General features: G+C 53.0%; 1 protein-coding gene across 6 annotated transcripts in view; it reads left to right on the forward strand.

The window, feature by feature from the left end:
• Nucleotides 1-26,108, forward strand: part of ZFHX3 (zinc finger homeobox 3) — a 191,335-nt gene that overhangs the window by 78,888 nt on the left and 86,339 nt on the right. For 3 of the 6 annotated variants that reach the window (XM_077309610.1, XM_077309611.1, XM_077309612.1), the window contains exon 1: nucleotides 18,222-19,228. The gene's annotated coding sequence lies outside the window, so the exon portion shown is untranslated. Of the gene's footprint in view, nucleotides 1-9,879; nucleotides 10,183-18,003; nucleotides 18,070-18,221; nucleotides 19,229-26,108 lie in introns of those variants that run through there. The other 3 variants (XM_077309607.1, XM_077309608.1, XM_077309609.1) reach the window with 2 other exon arrangements.

A 26,108-nucleotide genomic window follows, 5' to 3' on the forward strand; every position in this document is an offset into this window, starting at 1 on the left:
GTTCACAGTGAAGGAGAAGGGAAATTCATTCATTCATTCATTCATTCATTCATTCATTCATTCATTCATTCATTCTTATACTGCCAACTCCCAGACCAGCCAGTTCATGGCGGTTCACAAAACATAATAAAAACAATACACCCATAAGAGGGCAAGATTACCATCTTGCCAAGTAAAAACACAATACACAGCAGATAAAATGGTGTAGATGGTGACCACAGCTATCTGTCACTGGGCCCATATTCCTCAGCTCACCCATTCCCAGCAGTGACAAGATGCAGAATTAGGGCAATGTAGGCCCCCTCCCAGGGGCATCCGCATGTTATAAGGGCAAGGGAGAACCCGATCTTATTGACCTGGTGTTCGGCTCTGCCTCAACCAAATTAGATTAATGAAACTAAATTATGGACGTTGCCACAGGGTGAATTAAACATACTGAACGAAAAAGAAAGTTTTATTTCTCTTATATGATTTTACCCCTAGCATAATTTTACTTTTCAAATCCTGTCAGTTGAAAATTAATATAATGAGGCAAAACTGGGCAAGTATTTGTGTCTGCATTAACCTTACCCTCTGTCCACATGGTCAATCTTCCCCACTCCGTTACCCAAGTTAGATTGTCTCCTGAATTTAGATGGGGGAATTAGCAAATTCTAGGAGACTTGAACAAGAGGTGGGAAACTACGGGAACTCCATCTGTGTGTATCATCATTCTTCACTTGGAAACTAGTTTGAAATAAATGAAAATGATTTTTTTTTGAAAAACAACAATAAAACTAGTTAAACACATTCACACAATAGGAAAGACAGAGGTGAAAGGGTGTGATAAGGAAATATAAGGGGGAGAACAGAAACTATAGATACCTTTGTGACATGTAGAAGTCCAGGAAGAAACTGCAAAAATGACCAGTGCTTCGAATGTATGTGGGGTAGCCATTGCAAGAAGCCCCAGAGGTGGCACAATCATGCGGAATATGGTTTGGAAACTTAGCTGTGGACACACCCACCTGTGGCCCCTCCCCTTCCCACCCCCTCCAGGCCCATCATAGGCCATTTTGGGAGGGGGGCAGTCATATCACGTGATAAATGTTTAACAAATTTTAAAAATACATTTAAAAACAGTAAGGAAACCCTTCCAGGGCTGTAAAGAAAACCCAGGGTTTCACAAAATCCTAGTTGAGAAAGTCTATAGTAAGCAGAGTTCCCATTTCTTTTTCACCAGCTTTTGGGGTGTTTGGAGATTGTCCGTGAAACCCTTCTTCAGAGTGAAAACAGCTTGCCTCAGGAGCAGATTGGGCACAAGGAAGGCAAGGAAGGCACTGCAGCTGTTGGCCCTTGGATCTGTGGACATCTGTGGCTGATTTTCTTTCTGGACTAAATGGGAGCGCTGAAGCGAAGGATCAGTTTTAGTGGGTAGAATTGTCTGATTACAGTGCAATCGTTTAATTTGTTGCTGGATACGTTCTCTTAAGCTTTCGTTGGGGGGGGGAACCTCCTATTTCATGTATTCATTTAATTTAAGAAATGTTGAGAGAGGATGGCCTGCGATGCCAGATGGAGGAATGTGGGTGTCTTATAGGCCAAGCAAGAGCTTTTTCTGTTTATCTTTTTGAACAAAGGGTGTGATGCAGATAGGGACTGTCACCAGGTTTGAAAATCGCTACAGCAAATTGCTTGGAACATCTTTGGAAAGACACATTATAGCCCACCTTCAAAAATTAATCCGGTTCCACCACTTTGCTCTGTATGGTTTTGCCTCCAGTGTTCTGTTTCCGAAGCACGATTTTCTCAAATCTTCTGGAGAGAGGACTCTGAGGAAGGACTCTAATGGCATTATTCATAGGAAACTGTTGGGTTCAGTTTTTGTTCAAGTCAGTAATGAGGGGGTGTTGGGGGGGGCATTTCATCCCAAGCAACTTCCTTCAGCAAACTGACCTGTAACCATGCCCTTCTGCTCTCTTGCTGATCACCAGCATCACCCAAGAAGCAGCCATCCATGCCCGAGAGCCATGGCAGAGAGACTGTGGCTCTTCCAGCTGAGCATAGCTGGGAGCCCCCCCCCCCATTGACTTGCACCAACATCAAGGGAGAACCACTAACAAAACCCAGGCCCTGCTTGGGGAGAACTCAGAAGACTAGCACAGCCTTGCAGCATCATGGTGAAGAGCATCAGACTAGTATCTGGAAAGCTCAGGTCGAATCCCCGCTCCTGCCATGCAAGTTCACTGGGTGACCCTGGGCCCGTCAAATGCTCTCAGTCTAGCCTACCCCACAGGGCTGTTGTGAGGATGAAGCCGCTTTGGGTCCATATGTGGGGGAAGGGTGAAATAAGTCAATAAGCCTTCCACAATCCTCAAGGCTTATCATCAACTGGTGTGAGCTACAAGGAAGAGCTCTGATCAGTTTATTTTCAGTTCTCATCTCCAGGACTTCACAGGGCTTGCTGCCTGCCTGTCTCCCACCAGCAAGGTCTGGCTCAGCAAACTGCTTGACTGGCTACCAGCGTCTCTGGATCCCCTCCCTCTCGATGACTGGCAATTGCTGGATGTCACAGTTCTGGAACAGACACCAGCTGCTCTCAGAGAAGGTGCTGCCCCCCAAAATATTTAGTTAGCAGCTGTTCACTTAAGTGGAATTGACTTTTTATTGGCTTTCCTCCGTGCGACTGCCACCAGCGCAGGCGGCTTCCTCCTTTCCTCTTCTCCGCCTGTCAGTTCCCTCCACATTCCTATCGGCAGCCTTTAGCTCTGATCAATACTAACCAGTGTGTAACAGCTCATGCACGGCTGCTTTAGTTTGCATCGATCAGACCTCTGTTCCAACAGGTAGCTGGCTATTTGAGGCAATGACTTGAGATAACTTCAGGCTAATTCGTTACACAGGATCTGCAGGAAGCCCTGAGCCCTGTTGCAAAGAGAAGCCATGGGGAGCTTGTGAGAAATGTGTCTCTTTCCCACTTCTGTGTCAGGGTCTGCCCCAGCCAATCCTTGTCAGAACAAGGCTCCTTCAAAGAGGGCAAGCCCACCGGGCGGAAGGAGCTCCCCATGGTCTTTGCCATGCCCCTGGCTCCAGGATCCCCAGTGAAATCTCCCCCTTGGACTCTGCCAGCAAGCAAAGACCACAATACTTGCCCCGGATGGAAACAGGAGTCTTCTTCTGGCACTCTCACTTCAGTTTTGCCATTGAACAGACCACTTTGAAGTGCCCCATGGATCATGCTTTGCTCCCTCCAGAGCGCTCAGCCAAAAAGGGGGAGCAACCGTATTACGCTTTGCCCTTTCCAGGCCAGAGCAGAGGACTTCAGGGCAGCTCAGGTGGATCCAGAGTCCCCCACAAAGTACATGTTTATTCCTTTAGCAATGTTGATGACAATCCCAAAAGGAGCTAATCCACAAGTAATGAGGCCCCCAGGGAGCAATTTGGAACCCTCTGCTTGAACTCTCTTGTAGCTGCTACAGAGTGGGAACCTGTTGGTTGCTGCTGCTGCTCCCAAGCAGTGTGCTGTGCGATGCGGAGGGGGGAGTCAAAGTTGTGTGTGTGTGTGTGAAGTCTCATCAAGTCCCTTCTGACTTAGGGTGACCCTATGAATTAATGACCTCCAAAACATCCTCTCATGAACCAACTCATTCAGGTCCAGCCAACTGAAAGACGGCCAGGGCTTCCTGGATGGAGTTTGTCCATCTCCTGCTACGTCTCTTCCTCATTCCCTGCTGCTGTCAGCTTTTATGAGCACGATTCCCTTCTCCAGTGACTCTTGCCTCCTCAGGATGTGACTGAAGTAAGATAGATAGCCTCATTTTGGTTCTTTTAGCTGCCAGGACTTGATCTAGAATCTGCTTATTTGTCTTTTTGGTGGTTCACAGTATCCATAAAACTCTCCTCCAACACTATGTTTCAAGGGAATCAACTTTTCCCCTGTCAACTTCCTTTCTTGTTCCATTTTTACACCCACACATAGTAACGGGGAATACTACAGTAGGAGTTAGCCTGATCTTGGTTGCCAGGGCCACACGCTGCGCATCATTCCCTTCATGGCTGCAATCCCAGTCTCAGCCTCCTTCTGAGTTCTTGGTTGCAGTCTTCCTTTTGGTTAATGATTGAGCTAAAGAATAGAAAATCTTTAACAATTTAAATTTCTTCATTGTCGGCCTTATAATAAAGTTGTATAATTCCTCAGTGTTAATTAGTCGTTTCTTCTTAATGTTTGGCTTTAATCCTGCCTAGGCACTTTCTGCTCAACTTTCTTCAGCAGTCATTTCAGGTCTTCACAATTTTCTGCCAGTACATGGAAATCATTTTCTTTTTCCATTTCCTGGCCTAATGCTAGTCTCTTGTCTGGAGTACAGATTGTAAATCAAAACAATCAGATGCTGTTGCACACCTGTAGGTTTTCATGATCTATAGAGTCAAAAGCTTTGCTGTAATCTCTGAAATACAAACTGATCGTATTCTGCAATTCTCTTGTTTGCACCAGTAACCAACAAAATGTATAATAGGGTCTCTAGTACCCCTTCCTTGTCTGAACCCAACTTGAACATCTGGCATTTCTCATCCCATATGTGGAATCTTTGTTGTAAAATTGTGTTGTAAAATTTAGAGCATGAGATAAATTAATGGAGCAGCCCTGAAGCTGTCTATACAGAGTTGCTGGCTGCTGGAATTTACAGTCTTCAGACTGTTAATTTTATAGTTGATTGTTTATGAATGTATTGTACTTAATGCTGGTAATGTTGTTCACCACCCTGAGATGGCAACCACTGAGAGGGCTAGTATAAAATAAAATAAATAATGCTATGGTCTGATAGTTGCTGCAGTCTTTGACATCCCCTTTTTTGGAACTGGAAAGTAGATTGTTTCCAGTTTGTGAGACATTGTTCTGCTTTCCATATTTGTTGGCATATCTTTGTCCAGATTTTGATGTACTTTATTTCTGTGGCTTGAAATTGCTCTGCTGATATCCTACTTCTGATTATTTGTTTCTCCCAATTGCTTTGAGTGCAGCTTTCACTTCAGTTTCTAAAATTACAGGTTCTTTTTAAAATTATTTTTGGAAGAAATCTGTCATTCTTTAATTTCTTCTGCACGTTTTCTTTCTTTTGTCCTATTCAGTATTTCCATGTTGATCTTTCAGCATGCCTCTGTGCTTTAAATTTTGTTGTGATTTCTTTGTTGTTATTTTTTATTTCCTTATACAAGTTGTCTTTGTTTCTACATGCCAGTCACTAGAAATAGCTAGCTAGTGTTGAACCTGATGGGCAGCACAGGAAGTGCAGTGGACTATGCCAGTCTTGTGTACCGGCAACTGTATCTCTGAAATGAACACCAAAGGTATATGAAGTGTGAATGTGACAAGCACATACCATGCTAGTTAGGTAGTCAAGAGACCTGAGTGGATTCTATGCCCATGTCTGCTTCATGTGTGGAATGGCTTTTATTTCCAGAACTGGTTTTGTTCACTATGGGCTTACACAACTTGCCTTTTCTGGTTTTTGTACTTATCTCTGTGATATGCAGGGAATAATTGCCTTCTGCCTATAGTCCTGTCCAAAGAGTTCTGATGTAATTTGTGATAATGGGGGGGGGGGGCAGCCATGCCCACTGGGCAATGAACAGGTTACTGACTTGCTGTCTTGAGGACAGGCAGGCAGCCCTGTTCTGGTCCACAGGAATCCTGGGATGCCGGATGCCTGCACTCCGCAGGAGGCCCAGAGCTGGAAAGGACATTCTGCCTGAAAACTCAGATGTGACGTTAGCACATCAGGCAAGGTTGTGGCCACCTGCAGCATCTATGGAGCTGCCCGATGTGCTGACATCCCACTGGAGTTTCCTGGCAGATGTGTTATTTCTGCTGATCAGCCCATCGAGCTGCCTGGCATGAACCTGTCAGCTTGGCCTTTATGTCAAAGACTAAGATTGAACGTGGGTACAGATAGCATAGTGTTCATTCTTTTGTCGTTGAAATTTTAGAGTTTTCTTGACTATAAGATCACTTTTTACTTCAGTAGAGGAAAGGTTCCGTATTGTTACCAACCCATGAAGTTTTATTATTAAAGGGTAATAATATAGCAGTCTCTTGGTTGGCAACAGGAGCAATACCTTTCAAATCTGAGATAGTTTGCTGCAGAAACGAGAATGAGATCTGCATCTGTATTTATTGATATGGAAACACATTTACTGGCGTACTCCCTGAAACAGAAATGACTAAGAACGTGACATCCGTTTGTCCTGCCCCCACCCATGACAGACTGGCAGGGGAAAGAAGGAACGTGCCAGTAGATGTGAAAGGAGCCAGCCGTGGGGTGGGCAGCTGAGGTGGCGGAGGCAGAGGACCAAGCAGGGTGGAAAATGGGAAGCAGATGCTTGTATACCTCTGCGAGTGCCGATGTCCTGGAGTTTGTGGCTCTTGTGGATAGCAAGAAATGTCAGCCGTTGTGTGGGTGAAAATTCTGACACTTGTAACTGCATCCACTGGCACACTGGGGGAAAGGATATTAATTTTACATAGCATCTGTTAATCAGCCCAGATTTCTATTCATTGCTACCAAAGACCTGTGGACTCTTTTGTGGTCTTTTATATATCTGGGAATTACCAAGCATGGCATTGAAGCAGCTTCCAAGATGGGAAGAACCTGCACTTACGGCAGGACAGGCAGCGGCACTGGGACTGGTTCCCTTCTGGTGTGGTGGGTGGAATGTCGGGCTAGGAAACAAGAGGGGCAGACCTGAATCCCTTCTTGGCCGGGAAAGATGCCTGAGTGGTCTTGGGCCAGTCGTTTCTCAGCCTCACCTGCCCCCAGGATTTTTGTTGGGAGGCTAAGGTGGAGGCGGCAGGTTTGGGTCCCTACTGGGGAGAAAATTGTGACATAAAGAAACAAATACATCTTGACTGAAGCTAACAAACAGGAGAGCAGCAATGCCTACCAAACACAAGGCTGCCTCTTGTAAATCCGACCCGGGTACTAAAATCATAATCTTCAAAAGGTAAAAAAATTGCCCAACTGACTGGCTATTTGCATGTACCATCCTACGAAAAAAACTGCCACAATGAATGATTTATGCCTGCTTTAACAATACCCTCATTTACGGAAAGATGGTCAGCAGTAAGGCTTTTGTGGCATGGTGCCTAATGTTTTAGCATCTATACATTTGTTCTATCATGGAAGGTAATTGGCTTAATTAACCCCACTAGAACTTTGCTCATGAACTGACATGACCCATCCCTGCACTTTGGAATACCGAAGAAGGAACATCTTTGAAATGGGTTCTTTCTGTGCAAGGTGGATGTTTTCAAAGCCTGTCCAAAAGAACATCTTTAGTGATAATCTGGCACTCAGAGAAGATACTGAGATTCCCAAGTCAGGGACTGGCAAGACTGTGAATCCAGACTGAAATGCTCCCGCAGTAGATGCACAATCACATGTGAAGCAGGTTCCTTTAGTCTGTAAGAGGGACAGGAGGCTGCGGGACAGGAGTGAAATGGGCCCACGCACATGGCCTGAAAGTATGTAATATTGAACAGGATTTTTTCATCTCTGTGTTGAACTTCAACTGGCAGAGTTTCGCCCTTCACAGTCAGAAATCATAGTGGCTATGAAAATCTTTCTGACCTTTATTATGACATAGTAGATGTTATTTAATTAACGAACATTATGCCACTGTTTTCCTTTAAAGAATCGTGATTTTTAGCCACTATGATTTCTGACTGTGAGCTCCATATTTTCTGAGCATTGAACTATATGTATTGTTTGGCGTTCCAGTTTTTATGTAAGTACCTTTCCTTACTAATAGCCTTTACAAATTATCCCTTGAAAAAAATCAGTACTCTTGCATAGATATTTTTATCCATTCACTCAAACACTGCCTGCCTTGCCTTTATTATATTTTATATATGGGATTTAACTGGATGGATTAGATGCTGAAAGTGTTTTTGTACATATGTTTACTTGACCACGGAAGAAGACCCTTTGGGTCGAAATGTATTTGGTCATTGGTCATAACACCCGTAACCATTCATGTTATTCCTGGGAACTGTACATGTTAACATTTCATAAGTTGCTGTATAGATCTATTTATTTTGAAAATTATATTTTGCTCTCTCTGAAGACTCAGGGTGGATTACAGTAGTATAAAAGTATATAAATTCTCTATATACAAAGAAACTTTAAATTAAACATCAAAACACTGGATTTATTTTTTTTAAATTTCTTCCCCACTGCTATCAGCAAACTGTCTCACAGTGGGTTACATAAAAGATAAAACCCCACATAAACATTAAAAACATTATCAACCCCCCTTACAGTCAAGTCCCAGCAGCAAAAACTAACAGTACCACATTTTCTAGCCCCTCCTCTCCCCTGTGCCACAGGGAGGATCCAGGGGTGCGGCTGCTTGACTTATACTTGTTTAAGTCTTAGATGTCTGATTTGGAGGGGCCCTTCAGATCTTCTGCACCCTGGTCTCAACCAGAGACCTGGTGGAAGAGCTTTGTCTTACAGGCCCTGCAGAACCAGGAAAGCTCCTGCAGGGCCCTCAGGTCTTCCGGGAGCTCATTCCACCAGCCTGGGGCCAGGACTGAAAAGGCCCTGGCTCTGGTTGAGGCCGAGCAAACCTCCCGAGGGTTGGGGACACAAACAAGTGAGTACCCGCAGAGGGCAGGTGGCATAGGATGACAGGTGTTCCCAAGGTATGTGGGTCCCAGAATGCAAAGAGGCTTAAAAGTCAAAACCAGAACCTTGACCTTGACCTGGGCCACAACTGGCAATCAATGCAGCTGCCTTAGCACCGGCAGGATGTGAGCCCTCCAAGGTGTTCCAGTAAGGACCCTAGAAACTGCATTTTTCACCAGTTGCAATTTCTGGGTCAAGGACAAGGGTAGAGTAAGTTACAGAAGTCAGTTCTGGAGGTGACCATTGCATGGATCACCATGGCCAGATGTTCCAGGGGTAGATAGAGTGCTAGTAGTCCCGCCTGGCATAGGTGGAAAAACACCTGACAGGCTACTCTCGTGACTGTAGACAGGGAGGTGTCAAGGATTCCTCCATATTCCTGGCATAGGGTGCGATGCTTAGTTGCACCCCAGCCAGGTCAGGCAAAGCCGCTTCCTACCCCATGCCCTTCCTTCCCAGTCACAAGATCTCTGTCTTAGAGAGGTTGAGTTTCAGCCGATTCTGCCCAAACCACCCAGCTATGGCTTCCAAACATCAGGCGAATGGTTCCAGGGGGGCTGGGGGAGTCTGGTCATCCATCCGTGAGGAGTTAAGAGCTGGGTATCATCTGCATACTGATGACAACCCAGCCCCAAACTCCAGAAGGGGCATAAAGATGTGAAAAAGTGCGGGGGAAGGGAACGCGCCCTGTGGCATTCCATGTGGGATCCAAAAGGGGCATGACAACTCTTCTCCCAGTGCAACCCTATGTCTGGTCCTGTAAGGAGGAGAGCAGCCACTGAAGGGCTGTCCCATGTGTCCCCATCCCAGCAAGGCGGTGGGTCAAGAGCTTGTGGTCAACCATGTCAAACGCAGCCATCACAAAAATGGCTGAACCTCACCCATCCCACTGGCACTGGAGATCACCCATCAGGAAGACCAGCACTGTCTCCTGCAACAATTAAATTGTTTGTAGTTTTTAATCCTATTTATGTGTACTAGTCATATAACATTATTAATCTGTCAGGAGTCATTTTGAGAAAGGGTGGAATAAAAACAAATGATTGTACTGTATTCTATAGTTTTCAGTTTGTTCAACCTTTGTGCTCCTAGCTTTATCTTTCAGGTTGGCTTTCTGTTTCCTTTTGGTCTTCGAGGGTTGCTGCAGCACCAGATCAAAAATTGTGAAATGTCCCATGACAGGATTCAACTCAACATTCTCTTCTTATTTCAGGCTGGGACGCCCCTCACCAAGGACCTGTCTGGAGCAACAAGCAACTCTTGTCCATCTGCTGGACAATCAGATGCAGAAGGGATTTCTTTAGCAGCCTTTCCTGGAACCAAAAAATGCTTTGAAACAATAAATGGACAGGGCTTGGTAATTCCTACAAAATTTCACCAAAGAGCAAATTTGCAGAAACAAACTCTTGAATTCCCTCTTGGCGGCTCTGGGTCCACTTGGCCTCGTCTGGATCTCAAAGGCACATGACTGGAAGGAGCCTGGGAAAAAGGACAGGTCACTGCGGGATACTGACAGGTACCAATTGTCTGCATAATTCATTGCACTGTTGCTGTCGCCCATCCCTGCCAGAGATATTTCTGTAGAGGGGCAGTCTGACCTTTTTTATGGGTAAGGCAATTCAGTTAAAACCTCTTGAGGCAGCTTCTGCTTTGGTTAGGGGCATGCCAGGCAGGTGAAGCCCCATTTGTCAGCTTCTCTCCCCTCCCGCTTTGGCTTTTCTTCACCGGGAAGTCCTGGAAGAAGGGATCCGATGCAACAGACTGTGGAACTGCCCCAGCTCAAGGGCCTGGTAGGAATGGCTGCCCCTCCCCCCCTCCTGACTCGTCCCGTTGGGTCTCTGGCCAGCAGAGAAAGAGCACTCTGGGCAGTGCGTGGCCAATAGAAGGTCCCTGACCCGCTCAGCCAGGCCAAGGAGAGCAGAGGCTGGGGGCTGCCCGGTTCCCTTTGCATCCTACTGGCTCTGCCACACAGACCTGTGTGGGTAGCTGGAGGTGTGGAAGTGGCTTTTCACCCACATGAGAGACCCCCACCCCTTCGGTTGAGCCCCTGGAAAAAGTGTGGCAAACGTCTTGCTGCATTGCCCTGCTTCCTGGTTCTGGAGGTCCCAATCCTTTGGCAACTCAGTGCGCTTTCCTCTCCTCCCATGCCCAGTGATCCCATGAGTTTGTAAACGGCAGTGTCTTCCAAATCCAGCTTCTACTGTTTCCTTCCAGCCACCTCTTTGCCTGACCTGCCTCCACCCCCTCAGGGAAACAGAATGCTCGAAGCATAAAAGCCAAAAGGATTCCTAAGAAATCACTTCTCTGCCTCTGCAGTTTCAGTGGGAACCAAGTTTCAATCTGCAACTAGTTTATTTATTCTATCCTATAGCTCCTCAGGCTCAAGTTCCCGCGGTCCCCTGCTCCCCCCACCCTATGCTTTAAGCTCTGGGGGGAGAGGGGGACCCAGCAGCCTCAGGAGAGCTCTGGAGGGGCCTCCTTTCCTCCCCAGGCCTGTGTGCAGCAAAAGGCGTCCCAAGGGCAAGTGTGCCCCTGGCCGAGGACGGGCTTTTCTCCCAGGCCACCCACCTGGATGCCTCTGGGATGAGTGGGGAGCCAGGCCACTGTGGAAGTTGCTAAAGGAGAGCTATCATTGTCCTCTCAAAAGCCAGGGGATTGGGTGGCTAAGGGGGGGTGGTGGGGACGACTCTGCCTTCTTTCCTCTAGGCCTCCCAGGCATTTCCAAAGGGCATCTACAGAAGGGGGACGGGACACAACCAGTTCACCCCATGGGTATGTGGGGAAGTTTGCTCACCTCCTGGACACGCGCTGAAGTTGCAATTGGGGCGGGTGTTGCGGTCCTTGCAGCAGGCCACGGGCACTGTGGTTCCACTTCTTTCCGCCACTAGGGGCACCTGGCAGTGCCACCTCCCCCTCCAGATGGGGGGCTGAAATAACCACCTGAGGTACAGCACTTAAATAATTTGTGTACATTCCCTACACAACGTCTTTACACAACCGGATTTTACTTTATTTTAAAATTGTGTTTATTTTTTATCATATTTGCATAGGTACACATTAGCAGCACACCCCTTAGTAAAATCAAACTATGCCCAAATACACCCCACCCAACTCCATATACAATTATTATTATTTGTTTGTGGCAGGTTACAAAACAGTTCCCAATCCAAAAAAAGCCCCCAATAAAACACAACACAATATTTTTATTTATTATATTTGAATACTGCTGCTCCTAGCAAGCTAGCTTGCGGCAGTTCACATCATATAAAATATTCCATTAAAATTTCCAAATATTTTGACATCCCCAACATACAATAAAATCCCCCTGTAATAATTAAAGCAATAATAGGCTGGTATTTAAACGATTAACAACCGATAATAGGGCAACAGGGCGGTAAAAACAACCTCGCCCACCTAGGGGGGATGGCAATGAAAAAACTGGTCACCACTGGGGCCACCTCGAGCCTCATGCTGGGAGCGACTGAGGGCAAAAGAAGAAGGGGACGACAGAGAACAAGGTGGCTGGATGGAGTCACTGAAGCAGTAGGTGCAAACTTAAATGGACTCTGGGGAATGGTAGAGGACAGGAAGGCCTGCAGCTGCCTCAGCACAGGTGGGATGTGGGCCCTCCAAGATGTACCTGGGAGGACACCTGCAGCCGCATTCAGCACCAGTTGCAATTTCTGGGTCAGGGACAACAGTAGGCTCATGTAGAGCAAGTTACAGAAATCAGTTCTGGAGGTGACTGTTGCATGGATCACCATGGCCAGGTGTTCGGAGGACAGCTAGGGCGCTAGTAGCCCCGCCTGGCACAAACGAATACCATCAGACACAAACTAAACTTTATGTTAAGGGGGGGGGGGACTCTTTAAAACAGCAAGACAAAACTGCTAACTGAAATCTTTCCAAAAATATCAACATTCCTTATCATCAGATATGAAACCCGTGGAGAAAAAGCAGGGAAGACTTCAGCCATGAACTTCTACATGTTGGAGGAATATCCCGTTTCTGCCCCCACTCCCAATCAGTGGTCGTAGGTTGCTTGCAAGCCAGTTCCCCTGCCCCGTGAGAAAGATGAACACTTGCCATTTGGTCGGCCCAAATCTTGCCCACCAATCAGAGTGCCTGGCAGAGGAAAAAAGATATGGCTGCCGGGGAGGAGAATCTCCCCCGTTGAAGGGGGCGGGGGAGAGACAGAACCGGCAGGACACTCTCCGCCCCCCCCCCCCCCCCGCAGGCCTTCCTTCGCAGGGCTCTGCTTCTGAGCCAGGAATCTGAGGGGCAGGCTTCTGGGAGCCTGGTGGCACAGGACTAAACCTCAGTGTTCACCTTTGCTGTCCCAAACAAACAGACACAAGAAATTTGACAGGAAGCCAAGTGTGCATTTGTGCGAGCACCCCCACCCCCCTGTAGCCTGCCTGCAGTAGGTCTTTCTTTTCTCCCGGCCTCTTGGAGACCAGAGATAGAGGTACAGGCAGCTGCTGGAATGGCAGAAGAGACAAGCTCCCCCTGTGCGGGAGAGAGGGCCGCAGAACACCACAGCTGTCTCCTCCGAGGCCAGCGGGGGAAGGAGTCCTGCAGCACACCCTCAGCGTGAGACTCCCTCTGCCATCCGTGTGGCACAGGCTTGCTCATGTGAGATTAGCCTGGAGAGACTGTGCTGCAAAGTCAGAGGGCGGGGCAGACTCGGGGCAGACCCCCCCCCCCCCCCCGGCTTCTGAGTTTCTGGGTCCTGTCTCTTCAGGGAAGGTTAGGGTCACAGGAGTGCCCCGGCTGGGACCACAGCTTCACCAGCTTCCGTGGGGCAGCAGCACAAGTTGGCCAAAAGCTGTAGCACAACATCCTTCTCCCAAAAGCAGCCCTCCACTTGGGAGTGCCAGCCCAGCCTCATGGGGGGGGGGCGAGGCAGCGCCTAGGGTCCAAAGACTAGTCCGGGTGCAGAGATATTGCGTGAAAGCTCAGCAGCACCTGGAGAACCAGCAAGCAAGCAAGCATTCAAGAGACACAGCGTGACTTGAGCCACTGGTCAATTTGAGGGACAGACCGGGAAGGCTGCTAGCCTGCAGCTTTCTCCCGACCCCGCCTAATGTTGGGGATCCAGGATCTTTTGTCGCCTGCGAGCCTTTCTCTGCTCCCAAAGGGATCCTTAACAGAAGGGTTGCTTGAACTCATTATGGCCACTGCAGAAACTAGAAATTGCTTCTAGATGGCATATAAAACACCCTCCCAGCAAACCGCCAATGTAACAATGATCAATATCATAATTTTCTCACTGCTTTAGGTGTTCAGAGCCAAGCAGAAACCTTGGTTAGCACTTGGGTTTTAGCACAGCGGGTTGAGCTTTGGGGTGAAACAAACCTCTTCTTCGGGTGCAGAAGAGGTCAGATCCAAACAGGGCCAAAAATATGGCATTTCATGATTTAACATCTATGTTATATACCCTGGCAACGCTTACCCTTGGCTTGAGCTCTCTCAGGCTACTGTGAGAGAAGGAGATGACAGCGGACCACACTGGTAGATCTATCGTGCCCCCCCCCCCCGGGGTTTGAAGTGTACATCGTTGGACCTCCTTCTCCACCCCCCTTTAGTAGGGGTGGGAATGAGACTTTTCCCACCATGTTGGGGGTATTTGAAGTCTTTTAATGGGAGTTTTAAGACATTGTGACCTGCCAGGAGCCGGCGGTTAGGGAGTGGCGGGAAATAAATCGAATAATAATAATAATAATAATAATAATAATAATGATGATGATGATGATGATGATGATGATGATGATGATGATGACGACGACGGCTCTTGGCTTTTCTGTACGGAGGGTGAGCTATGCACATCTATTAGGCCTGCGGTCAGAGGCACCGTTCTGCAGCAGTGGGTCCCTCCCTCTAACCAAGCTTCTGAGCACCGAAGGCATCTGGGCTGGCTGCTGCTGCCAGAGGGACCCCAGGCGGAACCTCGTGAAGCGGGGCTCTTAAGCTTCTTCCCCTCCTCCGCTGGCCTCACCCCACTTGCTCTGGCTGCCAGCAGGAGCCTTTTCCTTCTCGGAGCTTGCAGAGACTTCTGCCAAGGGAATCCCTCCCAGCTACAGTCCCATCCTTGTCTGTCTGCTCCCCCCCCTCCCGGTACCTGTTATTTTGCCCCAACCCACTCAGATGACGGGGAAGGGTCCGTTTCACCTGCCGTTTCACCTCATGCAGGTCTTCCTCTTCTCCGACTGGCTGCTGGGTTATCTCCGTTGGCATTTTGGCCTCGGCCCAGCAGCTTCAGCAGCAAGAAGAAAGGGCTGGCGGGAGACACAGGGCTGGCACCCCCTCCTCAGCCTTTTGCCAGAGGTCACAGGACATAGGCAGCAATGCAAGTGGCACGCAGGGCTTTGAAAGGGGCCCAAGGAACAGAGGCCATTTCTGGGTCTCCCTGCAGCTCTAGCTGCAATGGCAGCATGCCAAGGAACGCCTCAGAAGACACTCCCCTTCCCAAAAAGTGTTAGCTTCCCAGCTCTTGCGACTGGAGTAGGAAGGTGCCCTGGACCCCTCAGTCACGAAGCACCCCCTTATGCTCCCACATCTAGCTGAGGAGGGCAACAAGAAACGAGCCGCCGGCCTCTTCGTGCCCCACATCTGCCGGCCTCCTGCCAGCCTTCCGCCTCTCTCCTATTCTGACTGGCTCAGCAGGAGCCCTCTGCCATTAGGGCCAGCTGACACGATCCCTCCAGAGAGGACTGAGACTAAGTTGGTCAAATCACCACAAGTGCATCTGCCCCTTGCCTTTGGCCTGCCGCTGTGCAGGGCTCCCCCTCTATCACCTCTGGAAATTCTGGATAACTGATCTTCCCGTGAGAAGGAAAAGGCAGGTCTGCTCCACAGAGCAAATGTTCAAAGAAAGCCAAGTGTGCGTCTGAGGCCTCTGTGCCTCTCTGTGGATTCTCTCCAGTGAGGACCCAGAAACAGCAAGCATGCACAAATGCAGCAGGAACATGCAAATGGAAGCAGGTGGAGCGGGAAAGGGGATGCTGTCTGCGGAACAAGCCTGCTCTTCTGCACACAGATCTTCTTGCCGGGTCCATTGCATATAGGTCTTGAGAAGGACTTGTAGGCAGAGAAGAAAAATTCAGCCAGATCTTGCTCAGCGGTTGACAGCCACCTAGCTGGATCTTCCTCTCCGTTCTCCCCTGCCATACGGTTTCCACCAAAACCAACGCATAGCCATAAATCCAGGCCGGACCCTCCTCAAGAGAATGACATGATCTTGCAGCTGCACAGGCCTGGTCTCCCCCACCTCCCTCCTCCGCAACTCTTCGTCTTAAGGAAGTGCCATGCCGTGCCACGGCTAGGGCACCCATCTGGGAGGGGGTGAGGGAGGCCAGCTCCAAACTGCAGAAGCCTTTCTCCACTAAAAAAATGGAGAAAGGTGGCTGCGCTGGAGACACAGTTATGGACGGCTTCCAGTAGGGTCAGAAAAACAGTTGCAGAATCTGTATTTGTCAGCCACTTTGGATGCCGTCCCCCCCCCCCCCCCGAAGAATCCTCCGGCAGGGGACTCCTTCCTGTCTGCAGATTCTGAATTCAGGGATCTTCTTGGCCACTCACATAACCAGCCCCGATTTCCCTGTTTCAGTTCCCGCTTTCCTCCACGTGCTCTTCAGGATTGCAGTAAAAATTATCCACTGCATTTTAGGACAGTTTCCAACAAGAGAGAAATAAAATGGATTAAGAGAGGCGGGTGAATACACTGTTTCCAAGTGAGGGGCCTGGGCAGACTCGACTCAGGGCCGAACACGCTGCCAGGGTTTTCCGGGGGCCCTGTGTCTGTGACGAGGGCACAGGCTCTCTGAATACAGCAGGTTGCCTCCAGAGGCAGCCTGCTTTGAGCTGGCTAGCCCACACAAGCAGGGTGGGGAGCAGGAAAAATAGGACCCCCCCCCCCTTACAGGAGGCACAAGGCTGAAACGTTCAGTTTCATTCTTTCCTGGCTTGCTCCATCTTCTTTGCCCGGTTAATTGTGCGTGTGGTGCCCTGTGTGTTGTTGTGCAGAGGAGGAAGGGAGCCAGGCCCAGCCGCCACCACACAGACGCCACAGTTCACAAAGGATTTTCCAAAAATATTTTCAGCATTTTAATTGGGCAATAACATTCTTTTAATAATATTCCTGCCAATCTATTACACTGTGAATGTGGCCAGACAAGTGGTACACATATAAAGAATGAGAGACATTAGGACTTGTCTGTGCAACTAAAAGGGGCATCCACAGTAGCACTGGGCTCGATGAAGCAATCTGACCCATCCATGCCTCTTCACTCCTAGCAATGCCCAGGGAGCTGCCTGCCTGTGCTCCTTTTGACACAAGCTGCCCCACGGAGAGTTCCCTGCGCCTGGAGAAGCCCTCCGTGGTTCCCACTGCAGGAATGCAGGAGAGCCGGGTGCCAGCTAAGGGCTTCTGTCTTTTCAGCCATTACACTCACCCGCACGAGGCTTTTCCTGGCACCTTAAAGGTAGCAGCCCGACTCCTTTGATCTTGGCCACGAGCTTTGTTTATTCAGCGATCGGCATTTCCCTTTCCTTCCGGGTGGGGTGGATCTGATTTGAGCAAGAAACTTGCTAAATCAAAGCCCAATCAGTGCAGCTCAATTAGCCCCAAGTCCTTGCCGCCCTCCTGGGGCTCAGGATTGATTGTGCCTTTCTTTCCATTGCAGAGAGCCAGGGTGAGAAATTCTTACCAGAGCTTCCCATCGCGTCTCTCCCCCCCCCCCCCCGTAGTGGGCCCGGCACTGTCCGGGACACAGAAGTCGCCCCCCCCTCCCCCCCCCCGGCTCTGCCCGTTCCCCTTTCCTTTGGCAAGCGCCTAGGCTCAGTTCCCGAGTCAAGCGACAGAAAAGTTATCACCGTACCTTCCCGGAGCGGCTGTCCTGCACCAAGGCAGCCTGCGCCTTCCAACCAAAGCTCTCGCCAGCGCAGGCCTTGCCGGGGAAGGGCTGCTCCACCCGCGCACCCCGCAGCCGCCTCACCGTGGGGCGCGCAGCCCCGGCGCCGACAGCAGCACGGCCGGTCCTGGGAGCCCGGCTCAAGCAGCGGGGGCACGCCGGTCTTGCTTCTCGGAAAGGTCTCCCTCGCCGGGCCCGGCCTTCTCCGCGCGCTCCTCGCCTCGGCTTTGCTCCCAGCCACGCCGCCGCCGCCCTCGGCCTTCCACCGGCCACGCGGCGCTCCAGGGAGGCTCCATGCGGCGCGCAGCCCTGAGTCCTCGGCTGGGCCCCCGCGCGGGCCGGAGGGAGGGAGGGCCGGAGGGCCGGCCGAAGCGGGGCTGGGCTCTCCCGCCTGTCCAGAGGGCGGCCGGACGAGGAGGAGGAGGCGGAGGAAGAAAGCCCGGCCGGGCCCGAGGCCTTCCGGGCGAGGACGAGAGCCCCGCACGCGGCACGTAAGCGGGGTGGACGCCCGGCCGGGCTTTGGCGGCGGAAGGGACGCGCTGCTCGCCGAGCCGCGGCCAGGATCGGGGCCACAAGGCCACGGCCTCCGCGCAACTTTCTCGGCAACTTGCCCCGGCCCGTGGGGGGAGGGAGAGGGGGCCGAGGCCGTGGGCTACTGCGGCCCCACCCCCGAGCCTGTTTCGGGAGCGCGTCGGGCGGCCGGCCGGCCCTCCTTCCTGCTGCTGCTGCTGCTGCTTCTCCCGGCCACGCAGGCCGGCTGCTTGCCCGGCTGGCCCCGCTTCCTTCCCTTCCTTCCCTTCCTTCCCCTTCCCCCGCGCTCTGCCTGCCGCCGCCTCCTCCCGCTCAGCCGCCTCCTCCACCTCCTCCCCCGCGCCTCTCTTCTCCTCTCTCCTCTCCCCCCGCCGCCGCCGCCGCCGTCGTCCTCCTCCTCCTCCTCCTTCTTCCCCCCACCCTCTTCTTCCCTCCCCCTCCGCCGCCTGGGCTGAATCTTATTGATCCAGAAGGTGGCTAATTAGCCCTTCCCGTCGTGCCTGGGTAATGAGGCACATGCGCACTGCACTAATCAGCCATTTTTTGCAGGAAACTAATTAGCAGAATAAAGATCCAAAGAGTTTTTTTCCTCCCCAATCAGCAGCTCTGAGCGCGGGCGCTTCCTGCTCCGGCCGCCCCGCCAGCCCGGCTCGCGCCCGCCCCGCTCCGCGCCCTGGGCCCGGGGAGGGGAGGGGGGCACGGGACGACGACGACGACGACGCCGCCGCCGCCCGCCCGCTAGCCCGCCGCTCCCCGGCCACGAAGACGACGACGACGATGCTGCTGCGGCGGGGCAGCGGCGGCGGCAGCAGCAGCAGCAGCGGCGGCGGCGCAAGTGGCAGCGGCTCCCCCCCGGCTCCGGCCGCCGCCGCCGCCGCCGCCGCCCTCGCTTCGGCCGCCTCCCGCGCCTCGTCCCGCCGCCGCCGCCGCCGCCCGCAGCAGCCCCAGCCCCAGCCCCTCGGCCGAGCGAGCCGCTCCCGCAGCCTTCATGGGAACTGCAGCCCGGCCGCCTCCCGGGATTAGCCGCCTCGCCGGAGGAGGAGGAGGAGGAGAGGAGGAAGAAGAGGAGGACGCCGGGCGGAGGAAAAGGAGGAGGAGGAGGAGGACGCCGCCAGCCGCGTAAGTGGCAACTTTGCCGCCCCGCCCGGGCGGCGGCGGCTGCTTTGCATGAGGCTGGCCCGGCCCGGCCCCCTGCCCGCCCGGATCGGGGCCCTCCGGCAAACTTTGTGTCGCTCGCACGCTCGGCAGGTGCCGCGCCCCGGGCGCGGGCAGGGCAGGGCAGGGCAGGGCCGGGTGGGTGGGTTGGGGCGGGCGGCCCGGGGCCCGGGGAGTGCCCTCCGCTCCTGGCCTCGGCCGGCGGGAGTGCGCGGCTGCTCGGCCCGGCCGGGCTCGGCGCACGGCGGATTGATCGGCCCATCTGCATAATCGATAGGGCGGCCGAGAGGGTGGCCGGGAAATGGCTGCGCCGCCCGCCCGCCCTCCCAGCCGCCTTGGCCGCCGAGCCCGCTGGAGGCTCCTGGCGCCGGCCGAGCCGAGCCGGACCGGGCCCCTTCTTGCGGGCGGGCGGGCGGGCGGACGGCCGCGCTTCCGAGGCGGCTGGCCGGGGGCCGGAGGCGCCTCAGCCCCACTGGTCGCTCTGGAGCGCCCTTGGCCGAAGCCCCGGCCGCCCGGCCCCCCTGCGCCCAGCCTCTTCCCCGGAGCTCGGAAGGACCGCGGCAAGCGCCGCGTTTCCCGGCTCCGCCTTTGCGTCGCGGCTCGGTCTGGCGGCGCTCGGGGGTAGTGAGTTCCCCGGCCCGGCGGCGGCAGCGCGAGGCGGGCCGAGGCCGCGGGGGTGCCGGGCACGGCGCACGGTCCCGGCGACCCTGGAGGGGGGATCCCTTGGGGCTCGCCGCGCCCCTCGAGCTTAGGGCCGGGGCTCGGGCCTGCAGGAGGCCTCTCTGGCAGCTGGGCCGGCGCTTGCCGGACGTGTGCGGACCGGCGGCCGCGTGGGGAGCGGGGGGCCTGGAGCGCGCCGTGGCCCCTCGGCCTCGATGCCGGAGCAGCGCCGCGTGCCCCGCCTGCCCGTCTCTTCCCCTCCGCCGCCGCTAACAGGCCGGCCCCGGTCTGGCCCTCCGGAGCGAGCAGGGGGGCCTGCGGCCGGCTCGGAGCCGCCTGGGCTGGCGGGTGTGAGCCACACGCCCCCTCTCGCCGCCGCCGCCGTGGCATCCCTTCTTGTTGGGCCGCTTCTGTCTTGGTGGCTGTCGTTTTGCAAGGCTTCTTTGGGGGCAAAGGTGTGGATTGTGGCTTTGTTTGGGTGGCCTCATGAAAGAGGTCGTGTCCGCCCCTCCAATGGCTGATGTCACTTCCCTTCCTGTTGGCCCGATGGTGTTCTGTTCTCCCCCATGGAGGTGCATGGGCCCACAGCGGGAGGGCAATGTCTGGGTTCAGAGAGGTGAAGGACCCTTCTGCTTTTCTGTGGCTGCCCTGCAGCCTGGGGCTTTGGCTCAACCTTCAGCTGTCACCCAAGGTGACTCCTCAGTGGGCCGCAGTATAAGGCCAAGATTATTCCTTTAGTCTTTCCTTTCTTCTCCTCTGTCTCCCTCATCCTCCTTTTTAAAGGTCCAATGACAACTTCAATTCACTTGCAAATCTGCAGCCGGCCTCGGTGAGGGGGCTGCTGTGAAGGGAAGGTAAAGTGTTTGGGGGCTTTTTGCCCTCCCCCCCCCCCCACGCTTCTGTTCCTTGTCTCCAGTTGAACCTAAAGTGTGTTCTCTCTTTTCCTTTTGGTCCATTGACTTCCTTTGGAAAGCAAAGCCAGCCCCGGCAGCAATGGATGTGCAGCCCATTTTCACCGGCTTCGTTCACTCGGCAACAAAAGAAATGCCAGTGGAGGGAAGAATCTTAGCCGCGTGCCTGTCTGTCTGTCTGTCCGTGCATGTTTGTGGGGGGGGGTTGTTTTGTTTTTTTTTAAAGCTCAAGATGTCTTCAGTGCTGAGCACGAATAGCTTCCCAGAAGTTATTCCGTTCTCCTGTAGCTGAGCAAAGGATCGGCCAGAGGCCTCCATGCCCCTGTGCTTGGACTCCTGGCGAACTGGCAGGAGGCTGGCCTTCCATCTTGTCTGGGCATGCCAAGTGGGGGCCAGCTGGGCCCTGGATCAGAGCATTTCAAGTGAGACAGATCCCCCTGGGCATTGGCTGCTGTTTAGCAGGACCTTGGATCCAACTACTTGCAAAACATCTCGGGTGTGGGTGTGCCCCCCCCCCACAGCCTTGTGTCCTGCTTTTGTTGTCTGTTCCCCCCCCCCCAAGAATGAGTTATGTTTAAAAGGGGGCTGTCTTTTAACCCAATTCAGAAATAGCAGACGGAATGTATTTCTCTGCTCTAATCCCCTGTGTGTGTATTTGCTGGCTTGGTCAGCTTGAGAGATGGGCTAGAAATTGTATTGCCAATTTTACTATTTCGGAAGTAGAATTTGTATTGCGGTAGCTCAGCGTCAACTAATTCAAATTAGTTGTCCTTTGGGGAAGGGGACTCCACTCTTTGATTTGTTAAACTTTTAAAAAGGGATCAGTGCTGTAAGTCTTCTGGGATGGCTAGTGAACAAAGGGAGGGCCGATGCTCTCTCCCCCCCCACCACCAGCCTTCATTCTGCTGCATTGGGCGGGGGGGGGGGGGATGTTCTCGGGAGCTCTGTCTTGCTTGCTTAGAATCTTCCTGGAGTGAAGGAAATGGGTTCAGGAGGCCTGGGGGGGCAGGGCCAGTGCGCCAAATGAATTTGAAGCCATAGTGGGTAGCTACTTAATAAAGCAAATCCCAATCTCGAGAGAATTTTTAAGAGGCTGGTGTTTGTCCTTGTGTTTTCCGAACTTGTCTCTCTTTTCCCTGATGGTGCAGTTCGTCATTTTGTGTCGGCAAACAGCATGAGAGATGCTTTGCACTGCCTCCGCCCCCCCCCCTGCGAAGCCTAATTTGTGTGTTGAATTTTTCCTGTAAATCTCTTGCATGATGTTAGAAGCAATGGACGGTCTGTTAGGGCAGGATGGAAGAATGGGAACCGAAACATCGGTGTGTGGAGACCTCCTTGCAGCACAGCTAATGGTTTTGATGAAGCTGTTGTGGTCTGTTGTCTGGAGAAGAAGGGGGGAGATACCTAAACATATCGAACTGCCTTGGCACGCAGGGAGGGCGGAGGAGGAAGTAGGTGAGAAGCTGTGCAGCGTGTCCCGCTGGGCACTCGGGGGTGAAATACATGATTTTTACTACGTAACTATAAAACCCCTTATTAAAATGGAAGGCGCAATAAGGAGAAATAGCTGTGGGCCAAGTTACGCTAAGAAGAACTGGCGCTATTGTTTTCCCTAGAAATAAAGAATCCAGTGGCCCCAGTGGTCATTGTTACAAAGCAGAAGGGGCTGGGTGCGTGGGGGGGGGGGAAGAGAGAGAGAGAGAAGCCTCACTGGAGGGGGAGTGGGGGGGCTGCCCTTGCAAGTCGCTCTTGAAGGTGTCCCCAGGAAGGGAAGGGATCCAGAGATCCGCTTGTGCTTCACTTTAAATGCTTTTTTCTCTTGTATTTTCTCTCTCTCTCTCTCTCTCTCTCTCTCTCTCTCTCTCTCCCTTTTGTTTGTTGTGTTGTGTTTCGCCCCTCTTGAAGCAGAGAGGCCTCCGGCATGGGCCCATTTTTCTTGTGAGTTCCTCCAGGGCAAGTGTCTTCCTTGAAGTGGGGCTCTCCACAGCAACCACAATTTAAAGAACAATGGGGAAACATGCCACACTTGGGAAATGCCATGTATGTTTTCAGGGAATGCTCTTAATGTGCAGCGAGCGATAGATTTCTTTCAAGACCTCTCCCGCCACACACACAAGCACCCACTTCTCAGGCTGAGGGGATCTGCTTTCAGGGGCAAAAGGGGAGTTGCAGCCACCACTGGATCACCTGCTTGCGGGCACGACGTGCTATGCTCTGTGTCCTGGGGGCTAGCAAAATCCTGAGTGCCCGGTGGGGGAGGGCTGCTCAGTTGGAAAACTTTGGCAGTTGACTCCTAAATTTGGTCTTGTGGGCTTCTGATTGGCTGCATTTGCGGCAGCACCCGGCTTTCTTTCTAAATGTGTGTACGTGCATGCATGCACATGTAAATTGTACATTGCCCTGTACATGTCAGTTGCTGACCCGTCTTATGCCATAAGCTGTTTGTATGCGCCCAGTGAGAGTCTGGTTCCTTCTTGTACCTCCAGACAGCATCCAGGAGGCTTACTTGACGTTCTGTGGAGGGGAGAGCAGAGCTGAGCAACTGACTGGCCACTGTTATGCATGCGCAGGCTGGGAGGGCACCTGGTTCTCCCCTGTGATTCTTTCTTCCAGATGCCTCTGCTTTGTGCCAGTGGACGAAGAGGTGTGCTCCCCGCAGCGCCCACCTGTGAATCTCCTCATTTGAGCTTTAAAATTAAGTCTGCCATCTGAGCCTGAAGCCCGTCTGGTCAGAATGTCAGGAACTCCACCGGCGTTCTTCCCCGGGAGGGAGGGAGGGAGGGAGGGACATGTGGAAGTCCAGCTGGGCAGTGCCGTTGGTCAGTGCCCTGTGTGGCAGGAAAGACTCTTGAGGCCTACACGAGAGGCTGGGCGAGGAAGTGGCAGCCAGCTGCATGGCTTGGGTGGCCCTGGACAGACTCTGGGCTTGGCCTTGCTGACCTGCCGGAGGGAGGGAGGGAGGGAGGGAGGGAGGGGGCCGCCTTCCTGGCAGCTGTCCTTCCCCTCCCTGGTGGAATGGGGTGGGGGAGCTGGGCTCAGCCCAAATTCAGGGGAGGTGGCTCTGTGGCTGCTCCAGTGGGCTGACCATCCAGGGAGGGCAGCACAGAAGGTGCCGGGCTTTGTAAAGGAAGGCAGGCAAGACACCGTGCCGGTCCTGCTGGGAGCTTCAAATAAACATCTTGCTTTGTTGATCTCCATTGGGATCCCCTTCCTGATGGAGTTCCATTGGCATAAAGCTGTCCAGAGAAGCTGTTTGGGGGCTTAGGCAAGGCTACTTAATGATGCCGCCAGCCACTTGATGACCTCACTTTAAGAATTATCTGATGTGACATCACCTGGCCACCAGTGCCACTCTAGCATTTAGCCAAGCTTCTGTCTATGGCTGAAGCATGGGGTTTTGGCTTGTGCCAGAAATGCTACCCTTAGGCAGCCAAGCAGTGGCAGGATGGGCCGCCCAGATGGGGGAGAGGGGTGGTTCCCCCGCAGAGGACAAAGCAGGCTGTTCCTGCCCCCTCCTGCTTCCTCCCCACACAGGGTGAGTTCCAGAATTTGGACAGCCAGCCCCCCCCCCCGCCTCCCTCCCCAGTGAGCAACCAGGGTGGATCCCCCGCTGTCCATCAGCAACCAAGGAGAGCCTTGTGGGATGGAAGGCCCAGAGGCAGGGCCTGCCTTGCCCTTTTCCAGAAGTGGGTTGGCACGGGCAGGGGGAGGGGCTCCTGCAAGAGCTGGGCAGGTTGGTTGGCCTTCAAGCTGGATTCCTGCCTAGTTTTTGTCTGCCTCTGAACACAATGGTGTGATTGTTGGGGATGGGCACACCAGTGTGTGAAGTGCTCATTGTCATGCCAGGTGGGGTGGGCGGAGGGAGGGAGGGAGGCCATGCGTCCTACAGAGACTCCTCTCTGAGGAGGAGAAGGGCTTGCCCCACACTTAGGGTGGTACAGAGGGTAGACTGGTAATTGAATGTCTCTGTGGGTGGAATGCCTGCACTCAGTTCCTGTGAGAAAGGCAGACTGCAAGGCAGGTCAAGAAGTACGCAAGCCTTGTGGGGGAAAGGAAGCCAGTGGTTCAGCTGGGGCTTCCTGGTGGAGGGGGGGGGGCTTTCCTTTCCCTGCCCTGCCCTGGCCTGGCCTGGTGATGAGGGCCTTGGGTGCGAGGAGGAGGGGCTGCTGTGGCCATCCCCAGAGATGGGGGCATTGGGGACGGGCAGTGCCAGTCTGTGGCCAGGGAGAGCTGGGCACTCCAAGCCCCTGTCTGTTGGCCATGAAACTTGTAGCGTGCCCACCTTTTGCTCCTCCCGCGCAGCATGGCAGAGAGGAGAAAATGGTGGACAGGCACTGTGTACATTACATTTCAAGTTCCCAGTGGCTGCGCCTGGGAGAGTGGGGCCGTGGGAAACGGCCGTGGCCCTCGTTGAAGCCCTGCTGCCCCAGTTGCTCAGTTGCGTGCAGTCCGGCTTCCGTGCAAAAGCATCCTAATTCGGTGACAGTTTTAAGGGATCAGCACATGGCTCTCATTTTAAAAACTGTCGGTGAAAATCAGCAACAGTGAGGGCTGTAAAAATCTTGGTCTTCTAAGGGAAGTCCAGGGAGAATTCCTAGCTGTTCTGAGTGGCCCTGGCCAGATCTGCAGCTGCAAAAATTAGCCAGAGCCTTGTGGGATCCAGAGGACTGTCACGTTTCTGGTCCAGCAGCAGTGCTGGTGGTTTGGGTGAGTGCATGTCTCCTAGCTGGGCGGGCTTCTCACAGGGCCACCCTTCCTTTCTTCCAGGGCAGGGAACTGCCACAGGGACTCTTTGCCTGAGGCAAGCTTTGGTCTGCAGAAGCCTCGAGGGAAGTACTGTGGTATTTTGGAGGGGTCCACTAGTTTCTTGTGGGGCATAGGGTTGTTCCCCCCCTAAAGCCCTCTGTGCTCCCTCCCTCCCTCCCTCCCTCCTCCCTCTTTTGACCCTCCAGATAGGCCATCCCTGCTGAGTGGTCTCAGGACCTCCTCTCCTTCAGTGGGTGGCTTCCTGCATGCTGATGGCCTTGACTTGTCCTAGCTTGTTTGTGGTGATTTGTGACTGCATTTATATGCAAATGCAACAACTAGCTGCAGAGTTAATTAGTGCTTCACTACCAGCCACTTTGGAGACCAGATGCGCACCCAGGTGGGAGCTGAGGCCCAGGAACCCGCATTTGAACTTGCTCCATGAAAATGAGGTGGCTGGGATGGGGGGGGGGGGTTTGGATCGTGCAGCAAGCCTGTATCCCCCCCCCCCACCTGCTGGACTGTGG

Source organism: Paroedura picta, chromosome 14, assembly GCF_049243985.1.
Source record: "Paroedura picta isolate Pp20150507F chromosome 14, Ppicta_v3.0, whole genome shotgun sequence".
In the NCBI taxonomy this organism is placed as follows: domain Eukaryota; kingdom Metazoa; phylum Chordata; class Lepidosauria; order Squamata; family Gekkonidae; genus Paroedura; species Paroedura picta.